Genomic DNA, 21,806 nt, shown 5'->3' with positions numbered 1-21,806 from the left:
GATTTCCTGAAGGATGATATTGCTTGTGAAGGCATACCAAGATTCCTTATCACAGATAATGGAGTGCAATTCATCTCGCAAGAGATGCAGGAGTTTTTGAAGGATTATGGGATCACTCATCAGAAAACTGTGCTTTATGCACCACAGGCAAATGGACTTGCGGAACGAATGAACAGGGTGGTAAAGGCATGTGTGCGGAGGGCTGTTGAGAGAAAAGTTCCTCTGAAGAGTGTCTTGAGAGACACCTGGTGGACCCATCACACTGCTCTCAATGCAATGTTACAGAAATCTTCTTTTCAAATATTGAGAGGGAGAATTGCTTTGTCCAAACTTAATCCTGCTTGGTTACCTCTCATTTGAGGGTCCTGGTTTGGATAAGGAGGAGGTGGATGCTAAGGTCAAGTCTTATCAAGTGAGGTACAAGGACATGTTTGACTATAAGAATTCAACCAAAGTCAGAACATGGATGGTGGGTGATTGGGTACTTGTGAAAAAAAAAAACGCTGACATAAGAAGGGCGTCAGTGAGTTTATTGGCTCTTTTGTCATCACTTCTGTCTACAAGAATGTAGTTACAGTGCATAATGGTGGCAAGTGGAGTATGTCTCATTTGGTAAGATTTGAGGGTGATAAATCCTTGTTTCCATCATGGTCAGATAACGTGCCTGATCCAACTTTTCATTTACGAGGTCCTTCTTCAAGGTCTCGTTGTCCTCCAAAACATTTTGAAGACTACGAGATGTATTGATTTCATATGTGATGTTTTGAACAATTTATGCCATATATTTGCTAGTGCATTTCTTTATTTACATGCCTATTTTCTTTTCTTTCTTTTCCTTTTAATTTTCAGTAAGGGGGATGTGTTATGTTTATTCTAGAGCTGCATGTGTTAGAGTATCCAGCTCCATGGTTGCGTCTCATGTGACACAGTTACTACCAGGAAATTCAAGCAGGCAGGCAGCTGGAGTTGGTGGTTCCCTACTTCAATGAATAAAGAACCGTGGAAACTTACCAGTGTATGTCTCTTCTTAACACTGAGCCAGGAGTCCAATTTACCCTTAAACAACTAATGTCACGTAAAACCACCTACCCCACAGCTGCATAGAATACTGTGCTTTTATGGCAAGGTAGTACAAAAGGGGGTAGTGAGGTAAGCAGACACTGTGTTCTTGAAAAGTTCTGCCTATTCACGAGGGATGGGTAGGACCTGAAGATTTCTATCTTTAAGGTGAGGACAATGTGGACTCTGTTCCATGTATGTATATTATATGACTTTTTTCTTTGGCAATGGTGAACGTGGACGAAATGTGAAATGGGTTATCACCTGCAAGATTGTGTATGAACATTACACAGTATTAGGTTAAGGCACTATGTAGTCAGTAGAGAGTTTTTCCTAATATTAAGTTGGAAGAGGTCAAATGGGGGGGATTCGAAGTTGGGGGTCTAATCTGTGTTCCAATATTTTGACATTGAGTGACGGCTAAAAGTCCAACGTCACTAAACTTTACCTCCAGTAAGAACAGAACACTTTAATCACTACCCAGACCATGGGGCATACAAGGAGCTAATGCCTCCACACCGTCACTTTTGTGATGCTGTGGTGGGGTTTTTTCCGACATTTTTAACAAAGGAAGTTAGAACCCCTTAGCGTCACTGTTCCACTGCTAGCCCCCATTTATTTTATTGCCTGATCTGCTAGCTGCATTTTCCAGTATTGATATGCAAGGTAGGCGTCCCTCAAAAAACCATCCCAAAAATGACGCTGCCATGTGTATAAGGATTTTCAGAAATGGCGCTACTTTTAAAAAAAAGATGCAAAGTCCCATTAGCTGCACTTTTTCAAAGCTAAGGAAAGACTGGTCTAAAACAGTATGCCAGTACACTGGTATCAAAGCAGAACAGACCCAAATCAATTTGGCAAGCTCAACTACACCATGGATCTACTGCTATTGCAGCTTGGAGCACCCAAGACCACCACCACCAGCACCACCACATACGCAGCAAAGTAGAAGGGAGAGGTCATACGGCCAGAGGATAACACTCAATGACCTCAGGGAGGAAGCTGTCATTGCCCATTACAGGCTCAGGAGGGAGTCCATTGTTTGCTTCCTGAACAAGATTGTGCCAAGGATGCAGCCAACAGGGCAGTGCTCAGGCAATATCCTTCCACAGGCCAAGCTTCTGGCTGTACTTCACATGCTGGTGTCTGGAACTTTTCAACCCACAACAGCCAGAGTGGCAAGAGTATCCAAGGCATCCTTTTCAGAGTTCCTAATCACCATCCTGGACGCCATCATAAGCCTCATGTCCCCCAGTATCTCTGCTTCCCCAACACAGCACAGCAACAACAGGAGCACAAGCAAGTCTTCTATGTCATTGTAGGATTTCCACATGTGTTGAGGGCAATCAACAGCACCTATGTGCAACATGTTCTTCAAACTGCAACATCCACCGTAACAGGAAGCACATCTTTTCCGTGAATGTACAGGCAATCTTGGGCCATCTGGGTTTTTTCATCAATGTAGTTGCAAAGTACCCTGGCAGTGCTCATGACTCATTCATCTTCCGGCATTCTGCCATCAATCAGCACTTCCAGAATTGTATCTATGGGAATGGCCTACTGGTTGGTAAGTACACCTCAATCACATGACAGACCACATGGCAGTAAATGATGTAGGAATTAGTTGACATATTAGTCTTGGGTTGAATGAGACAGTGCATATGAAGTTGGTGGGGGCCTATAAACTTGTGCCATGCAACATGGCATATGTGCAAGACATTTCCTATAATTCACATATTTCAAGACCGCTTACACCACTTTGGGTCACATGTACAAGTCAACTGTGCTGATAGAATATCACTATTCATGATGCTTTGGTGGAGGATACATAATCACATGTCTCTTTCTCATGTTTAATTACTATGTGTTCAACATTCCGCATGACACATAGAAGGATGGAATTGCACAGACTGTGTGTTATTGGTTCTAGTATTTGTCCCTTAAAGCATGACGTCATGTGAGGACACTAATCTGACACTTGTGCACCATGGTGGAAGCAGGGGTGTTGACACTAGTCACTATCATGTGCTGCTGCAAATGTGAACAAACTGTGGATATTCTGTATGTCAACTGAAATGCACATTCCACTATTTCACTTTGCATGCAGGTCAGCTCAGCCATTTTTATATCCATTGATGCCCAGTGGCAACAAATGCTACATACGGCCCTGTGTGTGCATTCTATAGTGTCAAAGACCCTCACAAATCCAATAACTAGTAAAATGAGGCTTGAAAACACCCTGTTGAAGCAAGGCAATGCCTGTGATTAGTCTGTGTATCAAACGTAAATCCCACGATGAAGCTGTATCCCAGACCCGTGAAACTGAGAAATATGGTCTTATATGAACCTCAGAGGATCATCTCTCCTATGCTAAATTATATCACTCATCATATACACACATCACATTCTATGTGCACAAGCCTTTTTCTGGTGCAGAAACCACTACAGAATTCATCCAAGGCACCAGATGTTGCAGAAAGGTACACCCTCATGCACAAACTACATCTCCCATGACAGCCAACAATACAATTCTTAGGGAAATAATGAGCCATGCTTGCCTGATTCTGCCAGTGCAGCCACAGAACCCTGGAAACTGAATCATGTGGAAGATATAGCCTACACTGTCCACAGGACATGTGGCACTGTAGTGTAGTTAGTCTACCAGTAGCACTGTACAGTGAAATATTCACACATATATATGACCCCTTGTTTACTGTCACAATAGTGGACACTGTGTACTGCCATGCATATACTACCATCTCCCAAATTTATATCCACTCACTATCCTTCCCATAGCTGAGCACATTGAACAATATTGACTCAAACTATCAACGCAAAATATGTGTGACTGAAGAAACACACATCACTGGCTCCTGTTACGTCATAAAATCTGACATGTATCAGTTCAGGAATGGCAATAGTAACCAATAATAGACACAATAGATGAATGTGAGACATGTGTCTACTCAATGGCAAATAGACTCTCCTGACTGGTGATGAAACATCATGCAAATCAACAGAAGAGTGACTAGAACGGTCAAAATACAAAAAAAGGAACAGGTAAAAGGTAGAGAAATCATGAATTAAAGAGATTGCATGGTGATGAAACATCACCTGCATGACATTGGCACTCACCACAATGAGAAATAGTAAGTGAATCATAGAGGAAAGCACACCTGTATTTGTAGCTCAGAGTCAGCCATTGCTAATCCCTTCTGCGTGAATGCCAAACAATGTCATAGCATGTCTATTATAGTAAGCTACGTGTTTGAGTCAAGCAGGACACAGATCAGATTGGAAATTAATGTGGGGCTATCCCTTATCATGACTCTTAACTAATATAACAGCTCCTTTCTACACAGCAGACCAAGGTTATGCTCGAATGCCGTGGGTCATGACTCCTGTAAAGATGCCACAAACAGAAGTCCAACTGAACTATAACCATGCCCTATGCCACACAAGGTCCATCATGAAGTGGACATTTGGAGTACTAAAAAGCCACAAGTAAAATTACTTTGGTCTGCTGCCTTTTGAGCAATATATGTATCAGGAAAAAATGTGCTATGGGCAGATGAAAATGGGGATCAGGAAATGCCTGTCAATGAGGAGGCGGAAGATGAGGAGCCTCAGCAACCTGGACCATCTGTTGCCACAGCACGGAGGAGGGACAACTTTATAAACAATTCTTTTTCAGAACCATGAATGTTCAACATGAAACCAAACTATGATGAAAGATAATACATTGTTCATCTACCTGTAAATACATTTCAGAGCATATACCACTGCATATGTATTTCTTTTCCATACTCACACTAAACTAAACTTTCACATTTTACCCACTACTGTTTGACACACAGATATTGTACGTAGTAATGTGTAACAAAAAGCATTGAACATCATCTGGTACAAATGGAATAGCGTGCATCCCAACTACCTGTAGCAGATAGTCCTCCATTGCCAGCCACAATTACCATGGTGTGGTAATGTATAGTGCACAATGACAGTGTGTGTGTCTCTCCTGATGCTAGCCATGTGTTCAGCATAATACGTGTGGATGATACTAAAGGCCATTCATTGTATGATGACTTTAAAGTGTTCCACATAGTACGTGCATGGGAACACAATCCCAAAACTACAGTCTACATATGCTACATCAACAAAGATACCCACATTTCTAATCCATTAGGTGATCTCATTTCACACAGACGAAATCTACTTGCCAGTGCAACAGTACTGCATATGCACATCCACTGCTATGCACAAACAACGCCATCTTGATGCAGAGTGTAGACAGGGTGCGATTTATGCAGCCTTACTATCAGTAATATGTAGGAGGTCACACCAAGGCATGCATGGTGATCTACCAGAGCACAATCTCCATGAATGAGGATTATGTTGGCCACAAATGATGACCCTGTCACTTTACTGTGGGGTATGGTCATTGGATATGAAAATTATATACTCAAACAGTCAAATGGCACCATTCATATCACCCCTTCTAGGTGGGTGCAGCCAATTGCTGCACACTCTCACATTTTACTACAGTCTGATGACTCCATGTGCGACGCAGTGCTGTTTGGTAGTAGACTGAGCAGTCGTAGTGGGTGCACTGACCCCATGGCATGGGTAGTCTCTAGCATCCCTGGGGGAAGGTAATACATTGTCAATGGAGACTATTGACGACTAAGCACACATAGCACCTCTGGGAATGTGCGCCATTGTGCTACCACAGTGTTTGGGAACTATGCATAGTATAATCCCTGAACAGGATGAAAGCACAAATATGGTCACATAAAAACACACATATGAAACAAATGCGAAGGATGTAAACACTTCAACTCCACTATTCACACCCAACACTGAATTTCCAGTATATATTTACATGCATTGCACATCCCAAAACACAAAACAGAAAGTTTTGACTTCTAGTGTTAAAAAAAAGATGCAACACCATTAAGCATGTGTGAGGACACGCATTCCGGGGACGCCTCACTGGAATACTTTCCCCATTATCTCTCCCCGTCTCCCCTTCTATATTTACAGACCTTTCCGGAGGGGTACTGTTCCTTTAAGCCACCAGACTTCCCAAGTCAGGTGACGGAGTTACATGGTCTCCACGGCTTCAAGACGGTAGGACCGATAGGACCGACCCACGGTACGAGTTGTGAGGAGACATTGGTGAGGACCTTCGTTGTAACCCCGTCGGACGGAGGAGGAAACGCCCGAGAGGAACAGGACGTCTCGTTGGCCCGGGAGGAGCACCCCAAGGCAGCAGTGACGGACGGGGAAACAGACGGGCAGCCAGACCCTACCTGGCAACGCGGAAACTCTGCCCACTGCCCAGGAGAGTTGTGGCTAAACAATGTACGGGGACGCTTCGGGGTTGCGTGGGGCCGCGTAATCGAGGGACCTAGGGGCGGGGGTGAAACGGGAGGGAGAGACCCCGATTTATAATCCACTTAGACAAAGTGCACGACAATACACTGGTGACGGTAGAGGTGGCAAACCCCTTCACTCCCTGGCTTCCCGCGACACTCAATAGAAGACGAAAACACCTTCCTTACTTTTTTTTTCCTTCTCTGCATTTCTTCCCCTCCCCCCCCCCCGGTCCTCTCCACCAACGAGTACCTGGACAGCAAGCCCTCCAGTCACCGTAATAAGAACCAACCTCCTGACTACCACCAAACAGGACAGAGAAGAAGGAAGGGGTCCAAACCACAAGTCCCAGAACGCTTTGCGCTGAGGACTGTTTACTCCAGAACCCTTAGTTTCTTTGTTGAGCAGAGTGTCAATAAACCAAAAACCCGTGTAAAATACCTAGTTGTCCTGGTCTGCTTCTCCACCTCGCCACAGCGTGATATTTTTCAGCCACTGTGTCAGCCAAAAATGATGCTTCCCAGCCGTCATGTGATAAAAACAACATTGTCCATGGTCAAGCCTTTTGTAAAATGGATGCATTGAGTGGCAGTGTAAATAAAAACGATTCTTCGTCTGAAAATGTGCTACATCTGCCCAGGAAGCGAAGTAATGGATAAAAAGAAGTAATGTAATGGATACTGCAAACTGCAGACTTTGCCTCTGGATTTAAGCTAGCCTGGCTAATGAGGGATGTTACCCCAAAACCGGTCCCAGGATGCTTGTTTCCAGTCCAGGGAAGACCTGGGGTGGCAAAGTGAACTAAAGAACGATGATGGATTCAACCCAGATCTGTGACTGGGGGTGAGTGTCTGAAAAGCTGCAGCACTCTGTCCTTCATTTCTATGTGTTTGCTTTGTACGCCCTAAGTTGGCAGGGTATGCCTAGACGTGGGTTCCTTGCTCACTTTGCCGCTCGATTCAAGCTAGCCCGGCTGATGAGGGGTGTTACCCCATAACCAGTTCCTGGACGCTTGTTTCCAGTCCAGGGAGGACCTGGCTTGTCAGTTCGGGCTGGACTGTTCCCATGAGAGACAGGGTCAAAACTAATTTGCATATGGCTGGGTCTGAGCTGGGATGGCAAAGTGAGCTAAAGAACGATGATGGATTCAACCCACATCTGTGACTGGGGGTGAGTGTCTCAAAAGTTTCAGCACTGCATCCATCATTTCATTGTGTTTACTTTGTCATATCTGTGGGTCTGGTCCCAGCCAACAACAGTACACTCAACAAAAAAATAATACAAGGGTACAAGGAAGTAGTAGAGGAGGATGAGGAGGTAGATGAACTGGTAGGATAGTCCCTCAGAGGATGGATAAGACATGCCATAAGTTGTCATTAGAGACTGTAGAACCAAGAGATGGGATGAACAAAATGGAAGGGCAGGGGCTTACAATCAGCCAGGTAATGAAGCAATGAAACCACAGGCAAATCCACAGATAATATGTACCTCCACCACTACAATTAAATACACAGCACCATTAATGTTTCAGATGCAACAAGTATTGCCACAGCAAAGCTATCAGGCACCCCCAATGGTGACTACACCCCAAGAAGGACAAGGCAGTGGAATTGTTAGAAGAGGAAAATCCCATCCAAACAAATTACGTGGAAGGATACACGCAACGAAGATGCCCTAGAGTAGTCTCATGTGTTCAGTATTGTCAGTGACGCGCAGACCACATGAGGAGCCCACTGTGATGGTAGCTATGAATAATAGGAGATTTACATTCGATCTTGTATTCGAGAGGGAGCTCTTCCAATCTCTAACAGATCAATGGACACTCAAGGATTCTCTGAGGTGGTAATGAGGGTTCCATTTACTAGTTATCAATCAATGAAGGGGGAAAGAACCACAATACCAGTCTCAAGGATAATTTCTTTTGAGCTCTCTCAAATTACAAGAACACTGTACTATAAGGTAGTTAGTGTTAAATAATGGAAACTTTAGTGTTAAATAAGGGGGATATTAAATGGAAAGTGATATTGAAGAACACTGCCTTGCAAGAACGACTCTATCAAGACTCTTATAATGACAAAAAATATATATCAGTGTGTATCCATATAGAGGGAAGTTATGCTTGTCTGATGAGTGATAACAACTCCAATACATTGACAAATATGAGAAGCAAAAAAATACTTCATGGTTGTGGAGGGTTATTCAGTGGCGTAACGAAACTTGAGGGGGCTCCCCTGCAAAGTACATGGAGCGGGCCCCCCATTCTCCCTGCCACCTAATTCTACCACACACAGCACATTTAAACATCTCATAATTCCATGCCACACAATTCAACTATAAATAATTTAACCCTACAACATTCCATTCCACATAATTACAAACCTAAAAATGTAAAAACACATATTTCCACTTCACTCCATACCACATAATTCCACATCACATAATAACATTCCTCACAACTTATTACCACTCCAAACCACGTAATTACACTCCACACAACACAATTCAACTACACATAATTCCACTTCAACCTATATATACTTCGCACAACATATTTACACTCAACTCCAAAACACAAAATGACACTCCACAAAATACAACTCTGCAACATGCTGCATATTTCCACTCTGCACATTTATATACCACACCATGCCACATAATTTCACATGTCACACAATTCCACAATTCATCTCCACACAATTCATCACACAACATAATTACAGTCCACATAATACCACTCAACACCACCTAATTAATCTCCACATAATTATGCTCTAGTCCATATTACATAAATGCACTCCACATGAATCCAGTCTATGCCATGTGGCAACATTCCACATAACAACACTTCACACCATGCCTCATAATACTACACAATATAATTATCACTCAACAGCGCACACTTCCACGTCACACAATTCAACTCTACACGTTTCCATTCCACACCACATAATTCAACAACAAACTATTTAATTCAAACCAACAACAGAATTCCACAACACACCACATACACCAATCTACACCACAAAATTCCACATCATGCTATGATATTTAGCAGCACACCACTTAAGTAAACTTCACTACATACAACTCCACAGCACAAAATACCATTCTAGATAATCTCACTCCAAGACACGCAATCCCACTCCATGACACACAATCCCACTCCACATAATTTCAGTACACTCAATACAACATAATTACTATCCACATAATTACAATGCACACCATGGCACATTATTTCACTACACAGATCCAATCCACACAACACAATTCCACAACTAGCAATTCCAATCCAAACCTCATATGTCCACTTGACACCACACACATTCACTCCACTCTAAACAGAAAATGCATAGGTAAAATATATTGTCCTTTACAACGTCAATAGCTCTAACTCTCACAAATGCAAGACCAATTGCATTGCAAATGCTTGTTTACCTCCCAATGCGTCCCAGCAAGGTCCTGTTCCTGGAGCTGTAAACTTTCTCCTGGCCCTGTCAACTATGTGCTGCCGCGTCCCTTCTCAGATGAGCAGTGCCCTGGGGAGAATTATCTCTCTGAGGGCCCCCACCTACATCCTTTTTTCGGGCTTGGCTCTGACTGAAGAGAAACAATGTAACTTGTTACTTTGTATCTCTTCAGTCCTGGGTCAACCTGCGGAGCACAGAGCAGGCTGCACACTGCAGCTGCTCAGAGCACGACACACACAGCTCTCTACAGATGAGCTGAGGGGGCCTCCTTCATGTACTGAAGACTGAGACCCCCCCACACACCGTGGGGGCTGCAGGGGTGTTTGTTATGCCCCTGGGGATATTTATGAACAATAGGTAAAGCCTGAAAATGGAAAGTGAAGGCAGAGAATGCTAATTAGATAACACTAGCTAAATAACACTATCTTTCTAAAAGGGAACATTTTGCCATAATGCGGGAGGCCCTAAACCTCCTAACAGTAGCACTTACTTTGCATAAAACAATCCAAAGCACCCTTCCTGCAAGACCATTGATTGATTGTCAGTGAAATTGCTCTCCCTCCCTCGCAGCTCCACCATTAAGTGAGACCTTCCCCCAAGTGTTGGTGTTCGAGGCCCTCCTCCACCCGCAGGTTTCACCTGCACCTCATCCCTGGTGGTCCAGTGGACCTCTGTCTCCATTCTCTATCGTTTTGCCCGAATTTCAAGCTCACCCTTCACTCTCCTGTGTCTTTCCTCAGTTTTTCACTCATTTTTTACCCTCATCTCAATCCACCCTTTCACTCTTCTGTGTCATCTGTGTCTTTCCTCCACTCCTTCTTGCACTTCTGCTGCCTATGTGCACTTTTCTCTCTCTTTTTGCCTTTTTCCTTTTGCCTTTTTTAGCTTGTTTTCCCCGCCGCTGCTGCCCCTGTGGCCCCTCCCCCCCAGCACGACCAGTGCGACCGGCCAAAACCAGCTCCCCTACCCCTCCCGCCTTCCTGCTGTCCAGCCCTCCCGAACCCTACTTAATGGCTGCCTCTGCGGGGACAGGCGATCAAGACCCTGACTCATTGTCAGTGAAATTGCTCTCCCTCCCTCGCAGCTCCACTATTAAGTGAGGCCTTCCCCCGAGCCCCTGCACTCTCGAGTGTTGGTGTTCGAGGCCCTCCTCCACCCACAGGTTTCACCAGCGCCTCATCCCTGGTGGTCCAGTGGACCTCTGTCTCCATTCTCTTGCCCTGCCCCTTCTCTACTTTTTACTCGTTTTTTCCTTCACTTTTATCTCCCCCTTCACTCTCCTTCTGAGTCTTAACCTCCATTTTCTGTAATTTTCCCCTCATTTCAAGCTCTCCTTTCACTCTCCTGTGTCTTTCCTCCGTTTTTCACTCGTTTTTTTACCCTCATCTCAATCTGCCCCTTTCACTCTGCTGTGTCCCCTGTGTCTATCCTCCACTCTGTCTTGCACTTTTACAGCCAGATTCATCAAGCTTAATTGCGCTCGCAAAGGGCCAGATTCTGAGAATCTGGCCCTTTGCGAGTGCAATTTTTGCATTTGGGATTCATCATCCCAAATGCAAAAATCGCTAATAAAGAATTCGCATATTTGCGAGGAATTGCATTTAAGGAATCTATATTTGAGATTCCTTAAATGCAATTCATTAACCAATTTTAAATTGCGAATTTGCAATATTTGGTCGCTATTTACGACGAAGTCAGACTTCATGGTAAATAGCGAAAAAAAAAAGAAAAAAGCACTTTAGTGCATTTTTCTCAGTTGCATGTTACACACAAACATGTCCTTTGGACATGTGTGTGCGCAACACCTGTGTAAATTTGCATTTCTGGGGTGCTACAGGGTGTCCTTTGGACACCCCTGGCACCCTTGAAATCGCATCCTTATTTGCGATTAGCAAATTGCTAATCGCAAATAAGGAATAACTCCCCATTCATTCCTATGGGCCTGTAGGCCTGTAGGCCCATAGGAATGAATGGGAAGTTATTCCTTATTTGCGATTAGCAATTAGCTAATCGCAAATAAGGAAGATGTAGGAATCGCAATATTTTTTGCAATTCCTACATGATTCCCGTTTTGCAAGTCCTTAATAGCGATTCCTTATGATTCGCTATTAAAGACTCGCAAAACGGGTCTTTGATGAATCTAGCTGTTAGTACCTTATTTGCACTTTTCTCTCTCTTTTTGCTTTTTTCCTTTAGCCTTTTTTAGTCTGTTTTTCCCTGCCGCTGCTGCCCCCACGGCCCCTCCCCCCACATGACCAGTGCGACAGGACCAATCCAGCTCCCCTCCCCGCTCCCGCCTCCCCGCTGTTCAGCTCTCCCTGACCCCTTCCCTGCAGCCATCGGCCGTTGGACGTCGCACGCGCTACCTCCCTGTTGCTGCGCACGTCCAACGGCCGACGCAGCCCCGCCCACCCTTTAGAACTCCCGCAAAGCGGCGGAAAAACCGCCGCGGTTAAGGCGTTCATGGCAACCGCCGGCCACTGGGCGGCCGCGCAGCGGCACGCCACCGGGGCACCAAAGGAAAGCCCGTTTGCGTCCGTCCGCGACCTGACTGCGACCAGCGCCAGGAGCCCTGAATCCCTGCACCGCCAACACTACGACCCTGTGGCACTCCACACTCTCAACCCAGGCCGCAGCAACAACTGCAAGCTAGCATCACCAGCCGACACCCACGGACCCTTCAGCAGTCACCGCTGCCGGCACTGACCCAGCAGAATCCGTGCGCAAGAACACAACCAAACCGAAGACCCTGCAATGCATCCTTCTTCACTTCCGATCCCTCCACGAACATGCCACCGAAATCTGGGACCTCCTCGACAGCACTACCCCGGGCGTAGCATTCTTTACCGAAACCTGGACCAACACCACCTCGGGACTGGACATCGCCATTCCCCAAGGATACAGGATCTTCAGGAAGGACCGCCACACCTACCCTGGAGGAGGAATCACCATCGTCCACAAATCCACCCTCCGCATGAGCAAACTCCCCGACGAGCCCACAGTCCTGATGGAACACCTTCACTTCAAGATACTGGTCAACCCTACCTCTACCCTCTGTGGAATCCTCATCTACCGACCCCCTGGACCCCACAGACTTTTTGCCAACTCCATCACGGACATCATCTCCCCACATGCCATCGCATCCACCAACTACACCCTACTGGGAGACCTCAACTTCCACCTCGACAACCAACTGGATACCAGCACCACATCCCTCCTGGACAACCTCCACAACATTGGACTCCGCCAGATCGTGACCGAACCCATGCACTCAGCAGAACACACCCTCGACCCCCTCTTCACAACAGGAGACTCCATCACCTTCAGCCACACCACCAAACTCCCATGGACTGACCATCGATGCGTCCACTTCACCTTCAGAACACCCACCATCCACAGACACCAGCACCAGTTCCCACGAAGAAACTGGACCAGAATCACTGTGACCAGCTAACCTCAACCCTCAGCAACTCCACCCCAACCATTGCAGAAAACGATGACGCCAACACCACAGCCTGAAATGTACACAGATGGATCTCCGACAGCACCAACACCATAGCCCCCCTTAAGAAAAACAACAACATCCACACCAAGAAAGCTAGATGGTTCACCACCGAACTTCGAGAGTCCAGACGCACTTGCAGCTGCCTCGAAAATGCCTGGAGGAACACCAAATCCACAGAAGCCCACAACAACTTCAGAGCTGCCTCCAACGCCCACCACCAACTCATCAGAAAAACGTGGAAAAAAGCAATTGAAAACAGAATATACACTCATGCACACAACAGCAATGAACTCTTCAACATCATCGAGGAGTTCGCCCAACCCACCAGCGAGTCCACCCACATCCCTCCCTCACAAGACAAACTCAGCACCTTTTTCCACCACAATATCAAGAGCATCTACGACAACTTTGACGAAGACAACCAACACACTGAACCCTCACCAACCACCCCCTGACACCCTGAAGCCAGCGATTAACAACTGGACAGCCCTCACCACCGAAGACACACTGAAGACGATGAAGTCAATCCACTCCGGGGCCCCCACGGACCCCTGCCCCCACCACATTTTCAACAGAGCCATCGAAATCCTCGCACCCATTCTCTGCCACACCATCAACCGCTCCCTGGCAACCACCTCGTTCCCTGATGACTGGAAACACGCTGAGATCAACCCCCTCCTGAAAAAACCCTTGGCAGACCCCACTGACCTCAAAAACTGCAGAACCATCTCCCTGCTCCCTTTCCCAGCAAAAGTCATTGAGAAAGCCATCAACAGCCAACTCGCCACATTGATCAAAGAGCACAACATCCTCGACTCCTCCCACTCCAGCTTCAGAAAAACCACAGTACGGAAACCGCCCTCCTTGCCACGACAGATGACATTCGTACCTTACTGGACAAAGGAGAAACATCAACCCTCATCCTCCTCGACCTCTCCGCAGCGTTCGACACAGTCTCTCACTGCACCCTAATACGCAGACTAGGCCCTCGACTGGATCCGCAACTTCCTCTTTGGCAGAACGCAGCGGGTCAGACTCCCCCTTTCCTCTCAGACCCTATACCTACCACCTGCGGTGTCCCCCAGGGGTCCTCCCTCAGCCCTCGCTCTTCAACGTCTACATGGCTCCGCTCGCCCCCTTCATCAGAACCTACGGACTCAACATTGTGTCATACGCAGAAGACACCCAACTCATCCTCTCCCTGTCCAACGAACCCAACACCACCAGACACAACTTTCGATAAGGCATGGAAGCCATCACCAAATGGATGAAAAACAGCTGCCTACAACTAAACACAAACAAAATGGAAGTACTCATCATGGGCCCAAACCCAGACGCCTGGAATGACACCTGGTGGCCCCCGCCCTCGGACCTAGTATGGTCTTGATTTGGCAAAAGGTAGCTGCCCCATGAGCCGACAGGCGAAGGGTATTCCACGCGGTGCGATTCACCGATTTTCGTGCAATGCCTTATTCCTACCCTTGTGCCGCTCTAGGTCAACATTTTTTAATGCTTCATTGAGGGCCAACTCATGCCCAGAAGCTCAAAGAGGTGGCCGATTTTTGCTACCTTTTTGTAGGACGATAGGCATATCTCCTTAGAACTGAGTACTATATTGTAGGGACGGCTAGAGGTCCTGATGAATAAGCAGTAGGGGAATGCTTATGAAACATGTCGTCCAGGTAGTGAGCTAATAGCCCTACCTCACAAACCCCTTTTTAATGTTCCAAGCCAGAGAAGCCAATAAAATATTTTTTTCTACTTGCCAGGGAATTTTTAACTTTTTTATCTTGCACTCACTGAGTTAGGTCCCTACACTTCACTGATCACACCAACATTGCACTTTCACATAGTCTTTGTCACAAACAACAGTGCTCCCGCGTAGTCCGTAGGTCGTAGCACGCCCCGCCTCGTAGAGAGACGGGAAGACCCCAATGATGAAGCATGACACTAAGGGATTCTAAGTGTGTGAGGGGTATTTTAAAAGCACATAGTTCCCTCGTCTTGTCACTTCAAGAGAGAGCCTAGCTCGCCATTCACGCATTAGTTTTTTCACTATGATAAAAATAACAATAAAAAATAAAAAATCCACCAGCAGCTTGTGATCATAACCACATCCTATGGGCATGTGTTATATTCATAGAGCCTAGTAAAATGGTCAAGGAAATTCTGGATGACCAGCTATTTGAGGATGATCCTAAGAAAGCGATTATACTTTTTCAGGATGACATACCATTAAGGGCAGTATTGGAAGTAAGGACATCCACACCAGGTATAGCCTTTGATTCTATATAACCACAAGAGCCAGATAAATCTGGACTGAGGGAACCAGAGGCGCTGGGTACTGGTGGGCGGCAGCCTCCAACATAAACTGTCTACCACAATGAGCCGCTCCCAGTCTCAGTGTTACTAGTGTCAGGGTTCAGAGCCAACCACAGCACCGAGACCGCCCTCATCGCAGCCACCGACGACATACGAGCCCTGCTCGACAACGGGGAAACAGCGGCACTCATCCTCCTTGACCTCTCCGCAGCTTTCGACACTGTCTGCCACCGCACCCTAATCCACCGCCTCAGCAACACCGGCATCCAAGAGAAGGCACTGGAGTGGATCGTCTCGTTCCTCGCCGGAAGAACACAGAGAGTCCGCCTCCTCCCGTTTTGATCGGAGGCCACCGAAGTCATCTGCGGCGTTCCGCAAGGCTCATCACTCAGCCCCACCCTCTTCAACGTCTACATGAGACCCCTTGCCGCCATCGCACACCAACACAACCTCAACATCATCTCCTATGCCGACGACACCCAGCTGATCCTCTCCCTCACCAGAGACCCCGACACCGCCAGAACCAGCCTACACGAAGGGATGAAAGACGTCGCCAAGTGGATGAAGGACAGCCGCCTGAAACTGAACTCAGACAAGACGGAAGTCCTCATCCTGGGACCATCGCTCTCCGCCTGGGACGACTCCTGGTGGCCCCCAGCCCTGGGCACCGCTCCCAAGCCAACGGACCATGCACGCAACCTGGGTTTCATCCTGGACTCCTCCCTCTCGATGACCAGACAAGTCAACGCCGTCTCCTCATCATGCTTTCACACCCTACGAATGCTTCGCAAGATCTTCTGATGGATCCCAACCGAAACCAGGAAGACGGTGACCCAGGCCCTCGTCACCAGTGGATTGGACTACGGAAACACCCTCTACGCCGGAACCACAGCCAAGCTACAGAAAAGACTCCAACGCATCCAGAACGCCTCCGCCCGACTCATCCTGAACATCCCCCGACGCAGCCACATCTCCGGCCACCTGAGGGACCTGCACTGGCTCCCCGTCAACAAGAGGATCACGTTCAGGCTCCTCACCCACGCACACAAGTCTCTCCACGACCTGGGCCCCAAGTACCTCAACGACCGCCTGACCTTCTACACGCCCACCCGCCAGCTACGGTCCACCAGCCTCGCCCTCGCCGCCGTACCACGCATCCGCCGGAGGCAGATCCTTCTCCTACCTAGCAGCAAAGACATGGAACTCCCTCCCCATCCACCTTCGGCTGACCCAGGACCACCTCGCCTTTAGGAGACAACTCAAGACCTGGCTGTTCGAGCAGTAGCAGACCCCCTCCCCCAAGCGCCTTGAGACCCTTCCGGGTGAGTAGTGCGCTATACAAATGTGATGATTGATTGATTGATTGATTGAGTGTTAGTGTAGTGTTAGCTTGTGAGTGCAGGCATCTCACAAAAAGTGAAGGACTGGTCTCCCACACCACGTGGTGTCATGCTTCATCATTGACCAGTCCTCGCCCTCTAAAAACTTGGTTTGATAGAGGGCGGGCATACACCTGACAACAGGGATGCACTTCTAAACTAAGTGGGGGCCCAAACAAAATATTTAAAAAGTGAATTAAAAGGCCGTTATGGGTGTCAGCTTATATTTTATTAGTGCCGGCCTCCATATGGTACTTAAAATAAGGTTACCAGTGTCATGGGGATATTAGTGTCCCCCCACTGCTGTAAGTGAGATCAACATGTTTCTGCCCGTTGGCCCATCTGGGTCCGCGCATTCATCAGGACCTTGAAATTGCGGGCTCCACTCTTACCACTCTGGTGAGAGGGTTCCACTTGGTGGGGTGAAAATAATCACACTCCACTCCTGGTCTGGCTAAGTCTTGCAAACCCTGAGATGAGGTTAAATTGGCCCCATAGGAGGGAGGGGGCAGATGGACCCTTTAGGTCCTGGAATGTCCAGTGACGTGATCCCCACCTTTAAGCCTAGGGCTGCATGCCTCCGCTCCTTGCTGGAGCAGAGGCATGCAGCCCTAGGTGACAGTACTCTAATGCTATGTAGACAATATATTAGTCTGTAGCCCCACAGATAAACACTGCAGAAAAGATACTGTGGTGCACATTAGGATGGCCATCCCGATGCAAAAAGGGACCGCCCTCCATAAGTGCGGGGGTGCCGTTTGGGCCAACAGGATGCACCCGCCACAGTGGCGGGTGCGTCCCGCATTTTTAACATTGCGGCGGGCAGTGCTAAAAGCACCACCCGTCGCAATGGTAAAAATGCTGGTCAAGCAGTTCATTGCACAACGTAACAGGCACAGCGCTGTGCCTGCCACTTTGTATATTGAAATGTACCCCCCCATGTGCACCCCCACCCCCCAGAATCCCTGGGCGCCCGCAATGGGCCCCCGCAAGAGATTCCCACATGCCTTTCCGTGGCGGCAAGGAATGTGTCCGCCCCATCATAATAATATTTGGCGGTGTCTAACAGACACCGCCACCATATTAAACTCCGTCTGTCGTGGTCCCCCGCCATAATAATATGGCGGGGGTAAATGGGTGGCGGGCAGGGGCGGATGTCGGGCAGAACACCACCACCATGCGGGTGGTGATGATCCGCCCGACATCCTGATGGGGCCCTGTATCTCTTCTGGTCACTTTTGTACAGGGAGGATATAAAGTGGAGAAAGACAAAGGGCCTGATTATGAGTTCCGTGTTCCATCTGCTAGATTACGATTTTCATTCCCTGGCGGCAGCGTGGCAATGCAATATACTGAGCAGGTTTGGTGTAGTCTCGCCGAGCATATTATGAGGTCCTCCACTGCCAGCCTTTTCATGGCGGTGAGCCCACCACAAAAAGGCTGGCAGTGGGGGAACTAAGGGGGCCCTACAGGGTGTCCATGCCACCTCCACCATGGGGAGGCATTCATGGGGGCATAACGTGTGCCCCTCTGTCTGCTGGCACCCCCAGTTCCAGCACAGCAAGGACTTCAGAGGTCATGCTGCGCTGAAACATTTTTTCCGTTCCCACTGCAGTGCCCTTTTCAGGGCACCGACGTGGGAAAGACAAAAGAACCGGCTGCCTGCACTAGTTGACCTCGTAATAAGGGGGGCGGTCCTTGCACATCTGTGGAGGTGCTGTGCTGGTGGAGAGCCAGCGCAGCACCTACAAAGTTGGAATTGGTCCCAAAATTCAGTATTGTCAGGGGGAAGTCCACTATCTAGGGCAATTTCTGTCCGTTTCTGGTCGACAAGTGACCCCTGAGAGAGGAGCATCTATACGGCAAATGACCGAACCAGAGACTGTTATGGCACGAAGAAGTTCCTTCTTCTCTTCAATTATGTGAGGCAATGGGTGTTTGCCTACAGCACTTTAATAGAGCCCCTACTGACCTTTATTAATCAAGCAAGAGACAAACACAATAAAATAACACGGACACCAGAAATGAGGGAACATTTTCAAAGATTGAACACTGAGATAACAAATGCCCCAGTTTTGGGGACCCCTAATACCAGAGTTTAACCTCGCATGTCACTGCAATGGTCAAGTGATGACAGCTGTCCTCACACAAAATCATACTTTGGGACACAAACCCATTGCATACTTCAGTGGTTTCAGGGACTCACTAATGAAGGGACTTTACTGGGAACAAGCACTCACTACAGAGGCTTTTGTGGTACAAAAACGCAACCCCTTTGTCATGGGGGCATGTCTGACGCTCTATGTATAACATACAGTGTTTGCTATCATTCAAAAGGCTAAGACTACCCTAAGCACACAAAGAGTATGAGTGTATGAGGTAATATTGTCACTTCTATCCTTGAAAGTTGTAAAATGTCACACGGTGAACCCATAACATTTTTTGCTCAACCTATATTGGACTCCGAGGATGATCAACACAACTATGCAACATATGGCTCTAATAAATATAGCCATGAAGTAGAGGATACCATTCCCAGTAGTACCGTATATTTAGTTGCTGGTTCCTCCACTACGGGTTAAGACACAGAAGTAAGACATACAGGGGTATTCAGGCTACATATCATAAACAAACTATCGTCATACCAAAATATTGTGTCTAAAATATAGTGACATAGAAATATCCTCTGCAAGAATATCGTTGTCAAGAATATCAATTTTAAGGAAAGTAATATTGATTTTGCAAATATCAAAATCATTATTATTGTTTACAAAATATAGTTGTTTATAATATTGCTTTTCAATTATTGTTAAGTATTTGAGTATATATTTAAATGCATATGTTATGAATGTATTGTATGCAGATTGTTTAAAAAAAAATTATATAGTTTTTGTAGTTATTACTTTTAGTTAATATTTTTTTTATTATTTTTAGTACCATAGTGGGTTGTGGTGTCTATAAGGGTACAGGGTGGAAAGTAAACTCATTATAATTCATTTTTAATATGTTTTTATTAAAATTATGTATTTGAGTGATAATTATGTTAATTGTGTAATTCTTTTTTTCACATAAAAATGTAGGTGCGGTTTGTGGGTTATGAGTAAATAATAATTAACTTTATTTATCATTGATTATTCAAATGAAAATTAATTATGTTAATTGTGTAATTACATTCTTTTACGTTAAATTGTAGGTGTCAGTTGTGGGTTTTGTAGGGGTATAGAGTGGGAAGTAAATGAATTATATTTTTTTTGTCATTGATATTAATTACTTAATTGATAAATATTTATGATAATCGTGGTTTTTAGTACCATAGTGGGTTGTGGGGTTTGTAGGTGTACAGGGTGGAAAGTAAATTAATTAAAATTCATTATTAGTAATTTTTTCATTACAATTATTTATTTAATTGATAATTAATTATGTTAATTGTGTAATTTTTTTTACATTCAATTTCAGGTGCAGGTTTTGAGTTCTGTAGGGGTATTGGGTGGGAGTTAAAATAATTATGTGTAAATAATAATTAACTTTAATTAATAATAATTTAATTGAAAATTAATTATGATAATTGTGTCATTACATTTATTTACGTCAAATTGTAGGTGTGGGTTGTGGGTTTTGTAGGGGTATAGTACATTCATTATAATTAATTAAGAATTAATTTAGTCGGTCCATGACTTCTGTGGTCATCTTGGCAAACATTCCGCCTATAGAGTCTCCACACCATGAAACATGGGACTCATTGAGAAATACATCTCTCAACTGGCTAAATTCTAAAGTGAGGTTTGGGGAAGTGCTTTTTCAGATTTCAAGATGGCCAGATGGGTTGGGTGGGTTAGAAGGGGCACCACAGTATTTCAGGGTGACTGTGTGGTGCTCTCTTTCAAATCCCCAGGACTGGTAAAAGAAATACTGTGTCAGGCAAAGTCAATGCTCCCAACCCAAAACCACATGTTAGTTCTCCTGCTTGGTTTCTTTTATAAGCCATCTAGATAACTGTTCAGACAGCCAAATGCTTTGATACAACTCCCCCAAATACAATGTACACTGCAACAACCAACAACAAATTCAAACTATGTTAGTCCCCTGCTGTACTCTATCGCAACGTCCAACAGGTTTGATAGTCTATCCAGCCTTACTGGGGTAGATTGACTGAAGGATGAATCATTGGTGGGAACCATATTGCAAAATGCCACTCCTATAATTCCAACTCCTGTCAATAATATACAGCCAGAGGTGGCTTTAGATGCCCTAATGATTGTGGAACAATCCCCATTGAGAAAGGAGATAATTGTGGACTTTATGTCCCCAGACTTAGATCACATCACAATTTTATGCTGGAACATACCGGGGCAGTGTAGTAAGCTTAACTCACCAGAATGGCTTGAATTTACAACAAATGTTACTATTTTTTTGTTTACAAGAAACTTGGGAAATTGAACCATATCACTTAACAGTTTTAAAACATTTAATTCTTCTGCTATTCCATTAAGGCATGGTAAACCCAAGGGTTGTCTCTGCATCTATGTATCAAAAAGATTACCTTCCTCTACTGTAAACTTTAAGTCACCTAGCACAAATTGTTACTGTCGAGTTCTCTGTATCCTCTGAGCTGATCTTAGTTAATTTCTATAACAATGCTTGTGAATCAAACATACTAGTTGTATTAGTCTTACTTGATACTGATTTGGAATCCAT

The sequence above is a fragment of the Lissotriton helveticus genome, chromosome 4_1, assembly GCF_964261635.1.
Source record: "Lissotriton helveticus chromosome 4_1, aLisHel1.1, whole genome shotgun sequence".
NCBI lineage: Eukaryota > Metazoa > Chordata > Amphibia > Caudata > Salamandridae > Lissotriton > Lissotriton helveticus.
The sequence above is the reverse complement of the archived record's forward strand: the minus strand, read 5'-3'. Positions refer to the sequence as shown.